This window comes from Chiloscyllium plagiosum, unplaced genomic scaffold, assembly GCF_037043375.1.
Source record: "Chiloscyllium plagiosum isolate Xiang-an unplaced genomic scaffold, Cpla_swu_hap1 HiC_scaffold_39, whole genome shotgun sequence".
Lineage (NCBI taxonomy): Eukaryota > Metazoa > Chordata > Chondrichthyes > Orectolobiformes > Hemiscylliidae > Chiloscyllium > Chiloscyllium plagiosum.
In genome coordinates, this window is record NW_028270177.1 from 2752179 (window position 1) to 2772069 (window position 19891).

The 19891-nt window shown below is 43.7% G+C and overlaps 1 protein-coding gene across 3 annotated transcripts in view; it reads right to left on the bottom strand.

Annotated features, from left to right (window-relative positions):
* Nucleotides 1–7308, bottom strand: part of megf11 (multiple EGF-like-domains 11) — a 485761-nt gene extending 478453 nt beyond the window's left edge. For all 3 annotated transcript variants that reach the window (XM_087981455.1, XM_087981454.1, XM_087981453.1), the window contains exon 1: nt 7088–7308. The gene's annotated coding sequence lies outside the window, so the exon portion shown is untranslated. The remainder of the gene's footprint in view (nt 1–7087) is intronic.
* Between the last annotated feature and the right edge of the window lie 12583 nt (nt 7309–19891).

The window sequence follows — 19891 nt, forward strand, 5'->3', positions numbered from 1 at the left end:
TGAAGGCTTTGGTTTCTGCAAACCTATGTCAAGAATTGATTCTTTTCAGTGGGCCTTTGAAGGCTTTTATTTTACTGTGTTACAAATACATAGAACGGCTGACCTGGTTCAGCTGTCTTTGTGTTGTAAAATAGTCAGATATGTGGATTTCCTATCATATCTTGATTCTTCAGGCTGATTAGCACAGATTTTTACTGTTTTTAATTCTCTTGATTAGATTTGATAGAATGTACAGTATAGAAACCAACCCTTCGGTCAAACTCGATCATGCTGACCAAGTTTCCCATACTAACCTATTAGTTTTGTTTAAAGATTGATATGATGCCTTGGTCAAGGGGTTGAATTAATCATGTACTCTCTCCACCCAACCCCAAAACAAAATCTATCAAACCTCTGGCTTTTCTTAGTTCAATTTACCTTTAAGTCTTGATTCCTCCAATAACAACCTGGCATAAAATCACCACAATTCCTGGACAGCAAAGTTTGTTATTACAGTGCTGGAATTGCCAAAATTAATATACAGATTGCAATGAAAATGAAGACTGATACTGCAGAGTCCCAATTTACAGTTATAGATGGACACAATAATAAAAATGAAAATTGTTTTTGAGCCAATGCAATGCACAGATCATTTTAACTCATACCAAATCTTTAAAGTTACAATGTAACTGATTTCACTGAGCCCAGTACATCCATAAGACCAGAAAAAGACAGACTTCCCTCGGTTTGAAAGTTGTTAAGAATAGGGCAGTGTAACTATATGGAATCCGAGCTGTTACGAAAGGAAGCCAATGAAGACCGTTTACTGATGCGTAGAAACTCCCTTAAATGCTTCCCTTGGAGAAATTCTGCATAACGTTCTTTCAGGTAAGCTACGTTTTCTCCAAAGTTAAATCCCAGTAATATCCATACAGAAAAAAAGGTCTTCGAACTGATAAAGAAAACTTGTCTGTAATTGCTGTGATAGCATTCCGTCCTTTGGGACTTTGCTTTCCTTTTAATGAGTGAATTAGTCTAGTAAGCAAATGTTACAGTGCATTTATCTTGATAACTCGGCACTTACATTTAGGAGAGGGTAAAAGTTGCAATATTTTTACAGATGTGACACGTAAAAACTGTCAAGTAAATCATATTAGATCCGTTTTGCTTAAGTAGTATCTTTAAATATCCCGAAAAGGCTCAACTTTAGCTACGTGATGACGGTATCAGAGAATTAACATCTTTGTTGCGGGTGTCTTACCGCTTGATAAACTAGACGAAATCATCATCATCTAAATAGGATAACCATAATTACTGGATTACAAAACCAAAACCCATAGTAAAAGGGACGTGTAACTTTAAAGATTGATATATGGGTTAAATCTGCATTGCATTAGCTCAAAAACAATTTTTGTTATTAGGTGTCCACCTATAACTGCAGATTGGGACTCTGCCCAGTGTCAATCTTCATTTTCATTGCAATCTGTTCCGTTTCTGTAGATTTGCGATGCGCGAAGAGTGTATGAATTCCCGACGGCTCAACTGTCCTTCGGAAGAGGCAGCACCGAACGGAGGGGCCGAATGGCCTCCACCTGCGCACGAACCTGATCTTGAAAAGCAAATCTGAATCTCGGGATCTAAATAGGAGAAAATTGTCGATCACAGCAAAGGTGCTGTTGGCGTTTAATTAAGTGAAAAGTTTAAATAAGAACCACTTGCCTCCTTCATTTCGGTTGCTGCCCGTTGGCGGCAGGATCCGTCCGCTCCTGTCGGCGGGGGACAGTGTTGTTCTGAAGCTAAAGGCACTGGCCCCATCACCCTCATGGGCTGCGTCCGCGCTCGCGCTGAGCAGACACCCAACCGCTACAGCGCGCGCGCCCATTCAAACCATTAGCCCTGTTCCCAAAGGAACGTTTCAGAGAACACCTCTGGGACACCCGGACCAACCAACCCAACTACCCCGTAGCCCAACACTTCAACTCCCCCTCCCACTCCACCAAGGACATGCAGGTCCTTGGACTCCTCCATCGCCAGACCATGGCAACACGACGGTTGGAGGAAGAGTGCCTCATCTTCCACCTGGGAACCCTCCAACCACAAGGGATGAACTCTGATTTCACCAGTTTCCTCATTTCCCCTCCCCCCCCACCTTGTCTCAGTCAAATCCCTCGAACTCAGCACCATCTTCCTAACCTGCAATCTTCTTCCTGACCTCTCCGCCCCCACTCCACTCCGGCCTATCACCCTCACCTTGATCTTCTTCCACCTATCGCATTTCCAACGCCCCTCCCCCAAGTCCCTCCTCCCTACCTTTTATCTTAGCCTGCTGGACACACTTTCCTCATTCCTGAAGAAGGGCTTATGCCCGAAACGTCGATTCTCCTGTTCCTTGGATGCTGCCTGACCTGCTGCGCTTTTCCAGCAACACATTTTCAGCTCTGATCTCCAGCATCTGCAGCCCTCACTTTCTCCCAAAAAGGTACATGTGTCCCTCTCCCACGTCCTCGTGAACCTCACCCGGAACCATGTGTGCCCCTCCCCGACGCCAAAGATCATGTGGCTGCACCCTTGGACCACATGACTCTTACCAGGCCTCAAGGACCGCCCTGCGAATGCGCAGTCAGAATTTGCCAGGGGCGTTAGCAATGTTAAAGTCATCCTGTTAACTTGCATTATTTTGTTTTTTTATAGAAAGCTGATAAATGGCACATTTTAAGCCGTCTCCCTCTTGCACCCATACTATGCATGACAATTGTGGTTTTGCTTTTCATTAAGGCTGCAAATTTAATTTTCCCTTTCAAAATATTAAAATTACCAGAAAGCCACTTTCCAATGTTGTTAAATAAAAAAAATCAGTGTTGCACTCAGCTGGGCATCTAAGGCTGCGTATGCTATAACTTTTAGTTTGTTTTTGATTTCAGCGTATGCTTCACTGAGTAGCTAATTTGAGACTGAGTTGGGCATTGTACCCATCGACCGCCAGTTCTGACATGCCACAGCAAGGAACCGTAATGACCTCCTCAGGAAACAGACACGTGCTGCAACCGACAGGGTACCCTTCGTTTTTCAGTATTTCCCAGGAGCTGAAAAATTACGCCATGTTCTTCATGACCTGCAACACATTATCAATGAGGATGAGCACCTCACCAAGACCTTCCCCACACCTCCTCTACTTGCCTTTAAACAACCACCAAACCTCAAACCGATCATTGTTCGTAGCAAGCTGACCGGCTCTCAGGCCAACTCCATACAACCCTGTCACGGTAGGCGCTGCAAGACGTATCAAAGTGTGGACATAGATACCACCATTACGCGTGGGGACAACTCCCACCTTGTACATGGCAGGTACTCATGTGACTCAGCCAACGTTGTCTATCTTATACATTGCAGGCAAGGATGCCCGGAGGCATGGTACATTGGGGAAACCGAGCAAATGCTACGACAACGGATGCATGGGCACCACAATCAACAGACAGGAGGAATGTTCCCTCCCAGTTGGGGAACACTTCAGTGGTCCAGAACATTCGACCTCGGACCTTCGGGTGATCATCCTCCAAGGTGGACTTTGGGACAGGCAGCAGAGAAAAGTGGCCAAGCAGAGGCTGGTAGCCAAGTTCGGTACCCATAGGGAGGGCCTCGACCGGGACCTTGGGTTCATGTCACATTACAGGTGACCACCATTGCACTACACACACACTCCCTCACTCACATGCAACCCCTCACAGACCTAAGATACTCTGCACTCACTACACACACTTACACTCAACTGCCAACCCAGACAGACACACACACAGACAAAGACCTACATGCACACATATTGTGGGGTGAATTTGTACTTGCAGGATTACATTGTACTTTGCTCAAAGACTGCAAGAATTTATGTAAAACTCCGTTATCCCACTTTTTAGATTAGAATCAATCTAAACATCATGGCATAGACAGAGAACACAGGGGGCCAACACCTTCAACATATTGTCTAGCTATCATTGTTAACAGCTAACCTGAGAATGCAACTTTTTTAAAAAAGGTTTTGTGATTTACACATGAAAAAAGTGAAACTATATGGTAATCAAACAGATGAAAGACTTAATCAATTTTTCAATGTATAATTTTAGTTACATCACACTAAATTTTTGCTATAAATTCTGTGTGTTAGGATTGAGCCCTCCACTACCACCTGATGAAGGAGCGACGCTCCGAAAGCTAGAGCTTCCAATTAAACCTATTGGACTATAACCTGGTGTTGGGTGATTTTTAACTTTGTACACCCCAGTCCAACACCGGCATCTCCAAATCATAATTTTTGAGAAGTAGCCCAGTACTGATCTTCTTAGCTGTGTTAAAACAGGATTGAAAACAATAATTTTTTTCGGAATCTGCCCACATTAAAGGTGTTTCGCTGTTTTAAGTCCAAAATTGATCACGCTACCGAGACCTGTACTTTAAGATATTATTTTCTATTTCAATATTCGATAAATTGTTTATTGCACATTAGGTTTTCAAGCTACATAGTATCTGGAAGAACAATTTCACGTTATTTTACTTCTCCCACGGAAAAAAAACGTTTTGTACATTTTCACCAATAGTGCGGTGGTGTTGTAGGAAACACCTTCGCTAACTTTGCGAGTTACTGCAGCAGATGGTGGATAGCAGACCCCGAAAAACATCAAGTCTCAACTGAGTTCCTAAAGAAACTTTAACTCTTTCTTTCTCTACGTCTGTTAGATTTTTCCAGTGTGTTCTGGCTTTAAGTCTAATTCAAGATCTATTGGAAGTCAAGTGCGGAGAGTTTACATTATAAGAGCAGGACAGCAAGACGAGATACAGTTGAGAATTATGAATCGTTTACTTTAATGCTTTATTAAATGACTCCCTTGATTTTTTTTTAAAACTGTTATAGTACTTTTTCTATAGAGTGGATAGATTAAGAGATGAATAATATCGAGAGAGACGAAAGAATGTGAAATGACTGTGATAACAGGAAACCACGCTTTTGGTTCCATCTCCATCGTAAGGGACAATCGAGGTTGACAATTAATGCTTGCCTCATTGGTCACACTCACATCCAAGAATAAATAAAAATTATAGCCCGTGTAGGAACAAATTACTGCTGGAATCTGTACTGATAACAACAAACGCTGGAGATCACAATGGGTCAGACAGCATCCATGGAGAAACAGCAAGCTAAAGTTCTAGATGACTCTTCACCAGACTCGAAACTAGCTTGCTCTCTCTCTATGGATGCTAACTGACCCATTGATCTCCAGCATGTTGTTTCAGTAAAAATAATAGCCCGTTCGTTAAGTCTGCATTCGCCTTTTCATCGCCTGTCTGAGAACCTACTTTGGGTATTATTTCTAAGTTAAGAGTTCTATATAAATATGTTGTTACCTCTACTGGCTACCAGACTCGATGGATCTGAAAATATAATACTTTCCGGACAGCGGCAAAGTACGAAGCGCATTCCACATTACTTTGCTTTTGTATTACTTTAAAGTCTGTGGTGCAAACTTGTCCAAATAACCGTACCGTCTCTAGATTACAAGACATTAACCTTTCTCTTGCTATTCATTTTATCAATTAAGTATACTCCATGCAACACCTCTGTTAACTTCCGTCTAATTTGTGATGACCAGTTAAATAATTCCGAACAACTCATATCGGATTCGAAATGTTGACTGTTTCTGTCTCCACAGGTGCCGCCAGACACTTTTTATTTTAGATTTCCAACATCTGCAATATTTTGCTTTTAATTCACCTTCCTCTGCCAGGTACATTGCCACGTCATCTAGTTCATTTCAAATTTCCAGCTGTTGTTTTCCCCTTCAGCTTAATACAGTTTTCAATGTCGACGCCATTCGATAAAGGAGTTTGCAATTCCATCTTCAGTTCGCTTGTGCAGCCCGAAGCTTCCCGTTTGCTATGTAAACCTACCGACATCCCGTCTTGGTACTTCAGAGAGCTGTATGAACCTCCTCGGCTGTACATCAAGGAATATTTAATATTTACTGTATATTATAAACATAACCTGTAATTTTAAGTAGGGTGAGGTGTCGCAGAGTGTTGGTAGAATTCGAACTGTCCTGCAATGTATTTTCACAAATTTTATAAGTCAAGTATATTTTACGAAAGTAAAAGTTATACTCCACGCAGCTCTCCTGTTCGCTCCTGTCTTAATGCGATTAATGAGAAATAATGACTAAGCAAAATGGGGAGCAACTGTGCAAAATGTCATCCAGGAAGAGATGAACTTTCACTATTTCTTTTACATGTGACATAAGGTGACCTTGTGATGAGTTAATATCAGGGTCCCTGGTGTGGTACTGTTGCAAAGGTTTCAGACATGTTTTTGGATTAATTACAAAGAACCCATATAATTCATTCCACCAAAGGATGTCGAACGTTACCACCACTGCATGTTCCAGTGATTTTATTTCAAGCTTTTTATTTGATCTCAAACAGTGCTAATAAAACATTTGTGCTCTGTGCACGAACGTAGCGAAATACTCACCCGAGACTACCGTGAAAGAAAGATGATTTTAGACAGTGCCTCACGCGACCTCAGAATGAAACAATGCGCTTTCCAGTAGGCTTGAAGTGTATTCACTGCTGTCAATGTATTACAAATACATTGATAATATTCTTCTGTTAGTTTATATTTTGGTGTTTCGTTCAACAATGAATGATAAAAAAAAACTGATCAGTGCCATCATGAAGAGATGTTGTACTGACAATTGTAATTTTACTTCCTGAACAGAATCCGCTCCTTGGAAATACAGGGTTCAGGAGCCCAAGCCAACTATCCCTGTGAAGACAGCCACTCATTCCAGAACCTAGTTCTCAAAAGTACACCGTAATTGTACCTCTAGACCTTTCTAAAATGTCAATAGCTGTAAGTTAATCACTAACACAGTATCCCGATTAAAAGCAGTACTGTTTAAAAATGCTTCAATAAAGAGCAAGTCTGGAGAAAACCCGACGAAGCCACATTTAAATCAAGCGTTCAATTTAAAATAGGTAAAACATATGGCTTTTTAAAATCACTATTTTTAAACATGCATTTCGAAGTTCCCAAATGCAATAAAGAGGATAAATCTTGTGAACTTACGTTTCAATTAATGTCCTCAAGCATGTTCTTGAAAACTGAACAAAATCTGGCAGTGAAATCATTACCTAAACACTGCAGCGCAATAACTTGTCCGGGATCTATGTCAATCCCTGGACACTATACTGCGGCCATTGCATTGATGCATTTATACTCCAGCAAGTAATCCCTTACACCAGCCTGCAAACGCCTCGGGGAATTCTCCATTGAACTGGTCACAATGAGTTCTTATTGGTGCTCGGTACTTGTCCGTCTATTCGGCTTCTGGTTGGATGAAAATGAAATTATATATACTTTTGTCCGCTTTCAAAAAAAGTGCATTGCCCACTGAAGCTTTGGAGAAGGAGATAAGGAGCAGCACAGTACAGAGGCGACGTGCTTTATATTTACTGTTCTGATGATGAGATACTGATTCCATATTCAAGTGACATTTTGGAGCAGAAACGAGCACCTTTAAAAAACCTGCACTGAACCTATCTCTGCACAGCACCTTGAGCTAATTCCTCTAATTTCTTTTATTGCTGCAGCTAAAACTTGACCCCACGTTAAATGTACCATGCATATGCTATTTTCTGAAGAAAATAAAGTTACATTTCAATGGATTTGCTTGATCTTCAACAACAGATGCACAATTCTGAACAAGCAGCGCCCTCAATCGTTTACGATCTGAAATTGAAGTGAACCATTCAAACCTGAAAATGTCCAGCACGTCCATCAATTACCATTTCACAGGCAAAGGAAGGTCATCTGTGGGGTCAAAACCCATCATCAGGGTCAATAAAAAAATTAACTTTTCCTTTTGGTTCAGGTGCTGATCGACTTGATGCATGTGATCTGCCAGACAAAATCGACGCAAATTTAATTTAGAAAGAAAACTAACTATTCATAAGGCAACACTACGGGAACGCCAGTTACTTTGTAATGTGAGTGAGCAGATTTTTCTTCAGGTGTTTTCTTCTACATGTCCCTTTTTTGCTCCATGGAAGATGTTGGGAAAGAACCATGACAACCTAGGATAATTGCAAATTATTTTTAATGGAACATTGTTGATATATTTTTTAGAAGCTTAGAAGCAATGAACACATTTTTGTTGTGATGGGAGACATGTGATGGCAAGGTTTTGTTTCTGAGAATGTCAGGGATGGAGGTAGTCACTGCATCCCTCAGAAGTTGGGAGGTCATGTTGCGGCTGTACAGGACGTTGGTTAGGTCACTTTTGGAATATTGCGTGCATAGATAGAACATAGAAAAGTACAGCACAGAACACGCCCTTAGGCCCATGATTTTGTGCCGAGACTTAATCCTAATGTAAAATATAGTAACTTAACCTACACACCCCTCAACTCACTGCTATCCATGTGCATGTCTAGCAGTTGCTTAAATGTCCCCAATGACTTCGCTTCCACCACCTCAACTGGCAATGCATTCCATGCAATCACAACTCTCTGCGTAAAGAACCTACCTCTGACGTGTCCTTCATACCTTCCGCCTAACATCTTAAAACTATGACTTCTCATACCAGTCAATCCTGACCTCGGGAAAGGCCTATTGACCCTATTTATTCCTCTCATTATTTTGTACACCTCGATCAGGTCTCCTCTCTTCCTCCTTCTCTCCAGAGAGAAAAATCTGAGCTTATTCAACCTTTCTTCATAAGGCAAGCCCTCCAGTCCAGGCAGCATCCTGATAAACCTTCTTTGCACCCTCTCCAAAGCCTCTGTATCTTTCCTATAGTAGGGTGACCAGAACTGGACAGAATATTCCAAGTGTGGTCTCACCAGGGACTTGTAGAGCTGCAGCAAAACCTCACGGCTCTTAGACTCGATCCCCCTGTTAATGAAAACCAAAACACTATATGCTTTCTTAACAACTCTATCTACTTGGGTGGCAACTTTGAGGGATCTATGTACTTGCACACCCAGATCCCTCTGTTCCTCCACACTGCCAAGAATCCTGTCTTTAATTCTATATTCAGCATTCGAGTTCGACCTTCTAAAATGCATCACTTCGCATTTATCCAGATTGAACTCCATCTGCCATTTCTCAGCCCAGCTCTGCATCCTGTCTATGTCGCGCTGCAGCCTGCAGTAGCCCTCGATACTATTGATGACACCTCCAACCTTTGCGTCATCTGCAAATTTACTAACTGACCCCTCAACTTCCTCATCCAAGTCATTTATAAAAACTGCAAAGAGCAGAGGCCCAAGAACAGAGCCCTGTGGGACACCACACAACACTGACCTCCAGGCAGAATACTTTCCATCTACAACCACTCTCTGCCTTCTGTCAGCCAGCCAATTCTGAATCCAGATAGCCAAATCTCTCTGTATCCCATACTTCCTGACTTTATGAATGAGCCTACCATGGGGAACCCTGTCAAATGCCTTGCTGAAATCCACATACACTACATCCACTGCTCTACTGTCGTTGACCTGTCTTGACACCTCCTCAAAGAACTCAATAAGGTTGTGAGGCATGACCTGCCCCTTACGAAGCTATACTGACTGCCTTTAATCACACTATTCTTTGCCAAATAGTCATAAATCCTATCCCTCAGAATTCTTTCCACAATTTTGCTTTCCACAATTTTTAAGACTGACTGATCTGTAATTGCCAGGGATTTCCCTATTACCCTTCTTGAAAAGTGGAACAACATTCGCCTCCTTCCAATCCTCTGGTACGACTCCCGTGGAGAGTGAGGAGGCAAATATCCTCGCCAGTGGCTTAGCAACCTCCTTTCTCGCTTCCCGGAGCAGCCTAGGATAAATCTGGTCTGGCCCTGGGGACTTATCAACCTTAATGTTTTCCAAAATGTCTAGCACATCCCACTTCATCAAACTTGATCTGGTCAAGACTATCCCAGCTCCTCTAAATTTTCATTTACAACAAGTTCCCTTTCCTTGGTGAAAGCTGAAGCAAAAAACACATTTAGGGCTTCTGCTACCTAATCAGACTCCACTATCCCTGATCGGCCCTACCTTCTCCCTGAGCATTCTTTTATTCCTCACGTATGAGTAAAGTGCCTTTGGGTTCTCCCTAATACGTCTTGCCAAGCCTTTTTCATGTCCCCTCCTGGCTCTCCTCAGTCCATTTCTGAGCTCCTTTCCAGAAAGCCTGTAATCCTCTAAAGCTGTGCTAGATCCTTGCTTCCTCAACCTTACGTAAGCTGCCTTCTTCCTTTTGATGAGAAGTTCCTCTGTTTCCGTCATCCAAGGTTCCTTAATCTTACCCCTACTTACCTGTCTCAGAGGAACAAATTTGTGCATCACTTGCAACAACTGCTCCTTAAATAGTCTCCACATGTCTGCTGTGCCCTTTAGATTAGATTACTTACAGTGTGGAAACAGGCCCTTCAGCCCAACAAGTCCACACCGACCCGCCGAAGCGCAACCTACCCAGACCCATTCCCCAACATTTACCCCTTCACCTAATACTACGGGCAATTTAGCATGGCCAATTCACCTAACCTGCACATTTTTGGATTATGGGAGGAAACCGGAGCACCCGGAGGAAACCCACGCAGACACGGGGAGAATGTGCAAACTCCACAGAGAGTCGCCTGAGGCGGGAATTGAACCCGGGTCTCTGGCACTGTGAGGCAGCAGTGCTAACCACTGTGCCACCGTGCCGCCCACTGCCCACTTTCTGTGGAACAATTGCTCCCAGTCTGTACTTCCCAACTCCTGTTGGATAGCGTCATAATTTCCTTTTCCCCAATTAAATATCTTCCCTCGGTAACTGCTCCTTTCACTCTCCAAGGCTATGGTAAATGTGAGGCAGTTGTGGTCACTGTCACCAAAGTGCTCTCCCACCGTGAGATCTGACACCTGCCTTGGCTCGTTGCTGAACACCAAATCCAAAATGGCCTCTCCCCTCATCAGTCTGTCTACATACTGAGTAAGGAAATCCTCCTGAACACACCTGACAAAAACGGCTCCATCCAAACCATCTGCACTGAGGAGGTTCCAGTTGATATTGGGAAAGTTGAAATCACCCATAACAACAACCCTGCTACTTCTGCATTTTTCCAGAATCTGCCTGCCTATGAGATCTTCAATCCCTCTACTGCTATTAAGTCTGTAGAAACCCCCAATGGGATGGCTGTTCCCTTACTGTTCCTAACTTCTGTCCATATTGACTCAGTAGGCAAACCTTCCTTAACAACCTTCATTTCTGTAGCTGTGATGACTCTCTGATTAGCAATACTACACCCCCTCCTCTTTTTCCACCCTCCCTGTTCTTTCTAAACATTTTAAACCCTGGAACATCAAGCAACCAACCCTGCCCCTGTGAAACCCACATCTCCTTTATGGCCACAACATCGTAGCCCCAAGTACTGATCCATGCTCTAAGTTTGTCACTCTTATTCCGGACACTCCCTGCATTAAAGCAGACACGCTTTAACCGATCCCTATGTTTCATCGCATGAGAAACATTCCTGATACATTCAATATATCCTGTCACTGTCCTGTCTGCAACTGACCCCCTCTCAGACATGTGGCTCTGATTCCCACCCTCCCTGCCAAACTAGTTTAAACCCTCCCGAATCACACAAGCAAATCTCCCACCCAGGACATTTGTACCCTTCCAGTTCAGGTGTAACCCATCCTTGATGTCCAGGTCCCACCTTCCCCAGAAGGTATCCCAATGGTCTAGGTATCTGAAGCCTTCCCTCCTGCATCAGCCTCGCAGCCACGTGTTAAGCTGCATTCGCTGACTGTTCCTCATCTCACTATCTCGTGGCACTGGTAGCAAACCTGAGATCACTACTCTACTCGTCCTGCTCTTCAGCTTCCAACCTAACTCTCTGTAGTCACTTTTCAGATCCTCAATCCCTTTCCTGGCTATATCATTGGTGCCAATATGTACCACGATTTCTGGCTGCTCACCCTCCCCCTTCAGAATCTTGTAAACCAGTTTGGCGAAATCCTGGACCCTGGAACCAGGGAGGCAACGTACCTTCCAGGAATCCCGTTCCTGACCACAAAATCTCCTGTCAATCCGTCTAACTATTGAGTCCCCTACCACTAGCGCTTTTCTATTCGTCCCTTCCCTTCTGAGCCAGAGACCTAACAACTATGGCTTTCCCCTGGTAAGCCGTCCCCACCAGCAGTATTCAAAATGGTATACTTATTGCTGAGGGGAACAGCCACAGGGGATCCCTGCTCTGACCATCGATTCCCTTTCCTCCCCCTGACAGTAACCCAACTGTTCTTATCCTGTGTCTGGGGAGTGACCACCTCCCTGTACATCCTCTCAATTTCCCCCTCAGCCTCCCGAATGATCCGTAGTTCATCCAGCTCCAGTTCCCTAACTCGGTTTTAGAGGAGCTGGAGTTGGGTGCACTTCCCGCTGATGTAGTCAGCAGAGACATGTGAAGTGTCTCTCACCTGCCACATTCTGCAGGAGGAACATGCAACTGCCCTAACATCCATCTCCCACTACTCTGAAAGCCCGCACAGAACTAAACAAAGGAAGAGAAGAACAAAAAGAAACCTGAAAACTTACCTAGCTTACAGACTCTTAGTAAGGTTAGAGGAGATGGGTGGGAGGGAGGCCCTATAGTGTAAGGTCTCAGGTTTAGATCTCACCCACTTAAAAACTTTCCAGAAGTCCTTTGCTCCTCCCTCACACCTCTCGGCAAAGGCAGTTCTGGTCTCTTTCCTATCGCAAGGATGTTGTGAAACTTGAAAGGGTTCAGAAAACATTTACAAGGATCTTGCCAGAGTTGGAGGATTTGAGCTATAAGGAGAGGTTGAATAGGCTAGGGCTGTTTTCCCTGGAGCATCGGAGGCTGAGTGGTGACCTTATAGAGGTTTACAAAATCATGAGGGGTATGGATAGGATAAATAGACAAAGTCTTTTCCCTAGGGTGGAGGAGTTCAAAACTAGAGGGCATAGGTTTAAGGTGAGAGGGAAAGATATGAAAAGGACCTAAGGGGCAACTTTTTCACGCAGAGTGGTGTGTGTATGGAATGAACTGCATTTAAAAGGTATCTGGATGGGTTTATGAATAGGAAGGGTTTCGATGGATATGGACCAAGTGCTTTCAAATGGGACTAGATTAGGTTAGGATATCTGGTTGGCATGAACATGTTGGACCAAAGGGTCTGTTTCCGTGCTGTACATCTCTATGATTCTATGCTGGGAAATGATTCCCTTTGATGTCAATTTTACATCAAGGAGCAATAAATGGTCCAGATCTTGAGTAAAGCAGTATCTAATCCAAGAAAAAAAACTTGCTTTCAAGCAAACCAAACTTTGTACATTTGAATATTTCAATTCACAGCATTCTACTGTATCTTCTAGTAAGATTGAATCATAAGCTTTTGATATAAGAGGGGTACTTATGTGGAGATGTTGAAGGTGTGCAATGAGGTAAATGTGGCAGCATGACTTAGGAATCAACCTTGACCTAAATACCAAAAGTAACTGAAACCTCTCAAGAGTGTCATGATTTACACTGAGGGCAGTATACTTTTTGTGTGGTGTGAACTTGGGAATATAGGAACAAGAGTAGGCCATTCAGCCCCTTGAACCTGTTCTGCCATTCAATAAGATTATGTCTGCTCTGTGGCTTAACTCCATGCTCTTGGCTCAAATCATTTAATACCTTTGTTGAATAAAAATGTATCTATCTCAGATCTAAAAATAACAATTGTCCACTACCATTTATGGAACAGAATTCCAAACATCCCCACCCTTTGCGTATAGAAGTACTTCCTAACATATCCCCTGAATGGTCTCAGCCTGTCTCCCTTAGTTCTAGAATCCCAACCAGGGCAATACCTTCACATACCTTGTCTTTTCCTATTAATATTGTGAAGATTTTGACATCAAACAGGCCTACTTCGTCTAATCTCTCCTTGTATAGTAACCCCGATGTCCAAATATTATTCTAATAAACTTTTGTTGTCCTGCCTCCAAGGCCAGCATATTCTTCCTCGGTAATGGTGCGCAGATCTGCTCATAGTAATCCAAGTGGAGTCTAACCAGGGTTTTGTATAACTTCTGCCATCTTATTCTTCAGCCCGCTGCATATAGAAATTAGCATTCCATTAGCTTTCTTGACTATTCTATGACATGTTCATACTGTTTTAAGCATAGGGAAATGGGACAATTCCGTTTAGGAAACCTGGTCGGCAGGGAAGAGGTGGGCCACAGAGCCTGTTTCCATCTTGTATGACTCTATGCACCCCAAGTCTGCTTGGACATCCACTGTATTTAAATCAATACCAAATAGAAAATACTCTGATCTATTCTTTTACAGTCCAAATTTGAAAAAAAGTAATTTATAATCATTTTTACACAAAAGGAACGCAATTGCTTTCTCATCGAAGAAATAGTAATCACACAGAATGGAGGTCTGGAGTTTCATGTTAGTACATATGCACAGAACTGTCTCAGTCAGAGAATGATTTGAGACTCGTACTTGGAGCATTAAGTATCTTAATGAATATTTCCTCTTTTGTTTAAACATTCCATTCTTATTTAGATCTAATGTTATCTTTAGATCATTTCATGGATTTTCAAACCAGTCTATCAGGTATTTTTTACTGCAAATCTCTAAGAAGCATCTTCCTGTAGTAACATTGAATATTACGTAAGGATCTTTGACATCCTCTAGCTTATGTATTGTGATTACGATGTCAGTCTGTTCCAAAACATGATATGGAGGAGCCAGTGTTGGACTGGGGTGGACAAAATTAAAAATCACTCAACACCAGGTTATAGTCCAACAGGTTTATCTGGAAGCACTAGCTTTCAGAGTGCTGTTCCTTCATCAGGTAGCTGTGGAGCAGGATCATAAGACACAGAATTTATACCAAAAGATTACAGTGTCATGCAACTGAAATGATGTATTGAACAAGCCTAGATTGCTGCTAAGTCTTCCATCTTTCAGAATGGGTTGCAGGTTTTGGTTCATTAATATGTAAATCCCAGAACTTCTTTTAAGTCACATTCTCGAGATAACTTAAGGTTTTATAAAAACAAAGGTGACATCTCAATTTAGACAATGCATTAAGGGTATGAGGTTAGTGTTGTCTATCTTGAGTAAGACTGGTTCTATTTCCAAAGTCAGAATTTACATAGATTCACTGCCTGCAGATTGTGTGCTTTTTGAGCAAAATAGAATTTCATCCCATCACCCCATAAGCTTATACATGTGTGTGCGTGCATGAGAGGGAGAGAGTGCGAGTGTGTGCCTGTAAGTGTGTGCGCGCATGAGAGAGTGTATGTTTGCATGTGTGCATGCTTGGTAATGTGTGTGTGTGAGTATGATGGAGTATAAGCCTTTGAGAGGGTGGGTGCATGGGTGTGAGCTTGAGGGTGTGTATGTCTGTGCATATGTCTGCATGAATGTGTAAGTATGTAAGAGTGTATTTGTATATGTGCTTATGTGTGAGAGAGTGTATAGTGTAGTGGGGTCAACTTTAGTGTGATATGAACCCAAGGTCCCGGTTGAGGCCAGAGTCATGGGTTTTGAACTTGGCTATAGCCTTTGCTCAGCCACTCTGCGTTGTTGCATATACTGAAGTCTGCCTTGAAGGATAGTCACTTGAAGATCTGAGGCTGAATGTCCCTGACCGCTGAAGCGTTCCCCAACTGGGAGGGAACACTTCTGTCTGGTAATTGTTGCGATGTGTCCATTCATCTGTTGTCATAGCATCTGCTTGGTCTCACCAATGTACCATGCCTCGGGGCATCCTTGTCTTCAGCGTATGAGATAGACAACATTGGGCGAGTCACACGAGGTACCTGCCACATTTATGGTGGGTGGTGTCCCCACATGTAATGGTCGTATCCTTGTTGACACTCTGACACGTCTTGCAGTGGTTGCCATGACAGGGTTATATGGTGTTGTGGGGGGCAAGAGTGTGGTGCTGTGGTACAGCAGCTCAGGCAGTCTTTGAGGAGCAGATGAGTCGACATAAGCCCTTCGTCAGGAATGAGGCTTGTGGGCTGGGAGGCTGCGATATAAATGGGAGGGGGTGGGGCTGGGGGGAAGGTAGCTGAGAATGCAATACATAGATGAAGGTGAGGAAGAAGGTGATAGGTCAGAGAGGAGGGTGAGTGGATAGATGGGAAAGACAATGGACAGGTCAGGAGGGCGGTGCTGAGTTGGAGGCTTGAGACTGGGATAAGGTGAGGGAAGGGGAAATAGGGAAACTGGTGAAATCCACATAAATCCCATGTGGGTGCAGTGTCCCAAAGCGGAATATGAGGGGTTCTTCCTCCAGGCGCCAGGTGGTTAGGGTTTGGTGATGGAGGATGCCCAGGACCTGCATGTCCTTGGTGGAGTGGGAGGGGGACTTGAAGTGTTCAGCCACGGTTGGTTTCATTTCTAACTGCCGCCGTGACATAGGCCGCCTCAACCTGTTCAACCCCCCCCCCCAACTGCAAAATCCTGCCCTCGCAACGCGCAGCCCTCCACTCCCTCTGCTCCAACCCCAACATCATCAGGAAACCAGCTAACAAGGCAGGCGTTGTCGTAATTTGGCGTACTGACCTCTACACACCTGAAGCCAGGCGCCAATTCGCAGACACCTCCTCCAACTGCCCCCTCAACTATGACCTCACCTCCCAACACCAAACCATCAATTCCCAGACCGTCCACAACTATCTGGGGATCTCCCATTCACAGCCTCCAACTCATCGTCTGCGAACCCCGCACCACTCGATTCAACCTCCTATCCAAGATTCACCAATCTGACTTCCCCAGTCGACCCATTGTCTCAGCCTGCTCCTATCCCACTGAACTCATCTCTGCATACCTTGACACCTTCCTATCCCCCTTAGTCCAGGGACTCCCCACCTATGTTCGGGACACTATCTACGCTACTCACCTCATCCAATACTTCCATTTTGCCGGCCTCCTATGCATCATCTTCACCTTGGACATCCAGTCCCTGTACACATCTATCCGCCTTGACGAATGCCTCCAAGCCCTCTGCTTCTTCCTCTCACACCATCCCAACCAGTACCCTTCCACTGACACCCTCAGCTGCCTAGCTGAACTGGTCCTCACACTCAACAACATCTCCTTCCAATCCACACTTCCTCCAAACCAAAGGGGTAGCTATGGGCACCCGCATGGTTCCAGCTATGCCTGCCTCTCTGTCGGGTACGTGGAACAGTCCATCTTCTGCAGTTACACCGACAAGGGGGTTGAACAGTTCATTAACTTCACTAACACCTTTCGCCCCGATCTCTAATTCACTCGGACCATCTCGGACACCTCCCTCTCCTTCCTGTACGTCTCCATCTCCATCTCCGGCGACCGACTAACCACAGACATCAATCAACTCCAAGCACACGGACTCCCACGGCTATCTGGACTACACCTCCTCCCACCCTGCCTCCTGTAAAAATGCCATCCCTTATTCACAATTCCTCAGCCTCCACTGCATTTGTTTCCAGGATGACCAATTCTACCATAGAAAATCCCAGATGACCTCCTTCTTCAAAGACGGCAATTTCCCCTCCCATGTGGTCAATGATGCCCTCCAGCACATCTCATCCACTTCCTGCACCTCTTGTATCTTGTACAGCAAACCTCCTCATGAGACAGACAGATTATAATCGTTAGGGTACCCTTTGTTGTCCAGTACTTCCCGGGAGCAGAGAAACTACGCCATGTTCTTCGCAGTCTACACCACGATATCAATGAGGATGAGCACCTCACCAAGAGCTTCCCTATGCCTCCAATTCTCGCCTTTAAACAACAGTCAAACCTTAAACTGACCATTGTTCACAGCAAACTGCCCAGCCTTCAGGACAACATGGACCACAACACCATACAACCCTGCAATGGCAATCACTGCAAGACATGTCAGTGTCGACATGGATTCCATAATTACACATGGAGACACTACTCACCACATACGTGGCAGGTACTCATGTGACTCAGCCAACATTGTCTACCTCATATGCTACAAGCAAGGATGCCCAAGGCTTGGTACATTGGCAAGACCAAGGAGACACTATGACGATGGATGAATGGACACTGCACAACAATCGCCAGGCAGGCATGTTCCCTCCCAGTGGGGAAACACTTCAGCAGTCAGGGACATTCGGCCTTGGATCTTTGGGTGACCATCCTCCAATGCAGACTTCGGGATATGCAACATGCAGAGTGGCCAAGCAGAAGCTGATAGCCAAGTTCAGAAACCATGTGGATGGTCTCAACTGGGACCTTGAGTTCATGTCACACTACAGTTGACCCCACTACACGATACACTCTCTCTCACACACACACACACACCTTACATACTCACATTCATGCAGACCCTCTCTCATACACACGGTCTCTCTCATATGCATACACATATATCCACTACACTTACACCCATGCACACACCTCTCACAGGCTTATATTCCAGCACACTCACACACATTTTATCAAGCATGCACACACTCAAACGTACACTCTCTCATGAGCACTCACACTCGCACGCACACACTCACACACTCTCTCTCAAGCACATACACACACACACACACTGTTATGATATGGGGTAAACCCTCTTGCTTAATTTAAAAGAGCAACACAGAAAGGATTCATCCCATGCAGTAATCTGTAAAAATTCGAGTGGCCAAGAACTATTTAAAGTAAAAATTAACAACGTTATTTCTTAAAAGTATAACAGAATAACTAACTAACTACTAATTACAACTTCTTCCTCTCACCTATCTTTTGCCTTCCCCTTCCACAATATGAGTCCGATAAGATCGATAAAACAAAACTTCTTATCTCAAAACACAGCAACTTTTGGTTCTCTGTATTCCTGTTTTCTTTTCTTCTTCTTGTGGGTTCTGCTTCACTGGTTACTGATCGATAAAGGTACCGTTAGAGATATTTTTCAGGCAGTCTTTACATGCTGGTAGCTTGGCAGTTCTCCTCTCAACTGTTCAATTTTCCCCAGTCTTAAAACACCCAGAGCATCGGATTGTGTCAATGGCTTTTAAGTTTGTCAATATAGCCCATTTAAACTTGATTGGTGGTGGGTATTTTGGGGTATAATTTAAACTGATTGGCCAAATTCTAACTTGTTTTTGTGTCCAGGCAACCAGCTAATCGAGGAGGAAGTGAGGACTGCAGATGCTGGAGATCAGAGCTGAAAATGTGTTGCTGGAAGAGCACAACAGGTCAGGCAGGATCCAAGGAGCATGAGAATCGACATTTCGGGCATGAGCCCTTCTTCAGGATCCCTGAAGAAGGGCTCATGCCCGAAATGTCGATTCTCCTGCTCCTTGGATGCTGCCTGACCTGCTGTGCTTTTCCAGCAACACATTTTCAACCAGCTAATCGAGTTGTTCGACCAAATGTTACTTTTTTTCAGAACACTTGTTGCTGTCAGGTAGTTTTTGCTAGCTTTTTAACTCCCTTAAACGTACAGCACACCCATGTCTTCATATAAACACATATAAGTCAATGGGGTAAATTTGCATTTGTAGTATAATATTTGCAGATACATTCCATTTTGCTCAAAAAGCATACAATCTACAGGCAGTCGATCCATGTAATATTTTATAAATTCCTACTTTGGAAATAGAACCAGTTTGACTCAAGATTGGGATACAGGCAGATATGAACCTTATACCTTTAATGCATTGCCTGATCTGAGATGCCACTTTTTAAATATAAAAACATTGTTATAGCTCAAGAATGAGTCTTCAAAGAAGTTCTGGGATTTACATATTAATGAACTGAAACATGCAACCCATCCTGAAAGATGAAAGACTTAACAGCAATCTAGGTTTGTTCAATATATCACTTCAGTTGCATGACTCCAATCTTTTGGT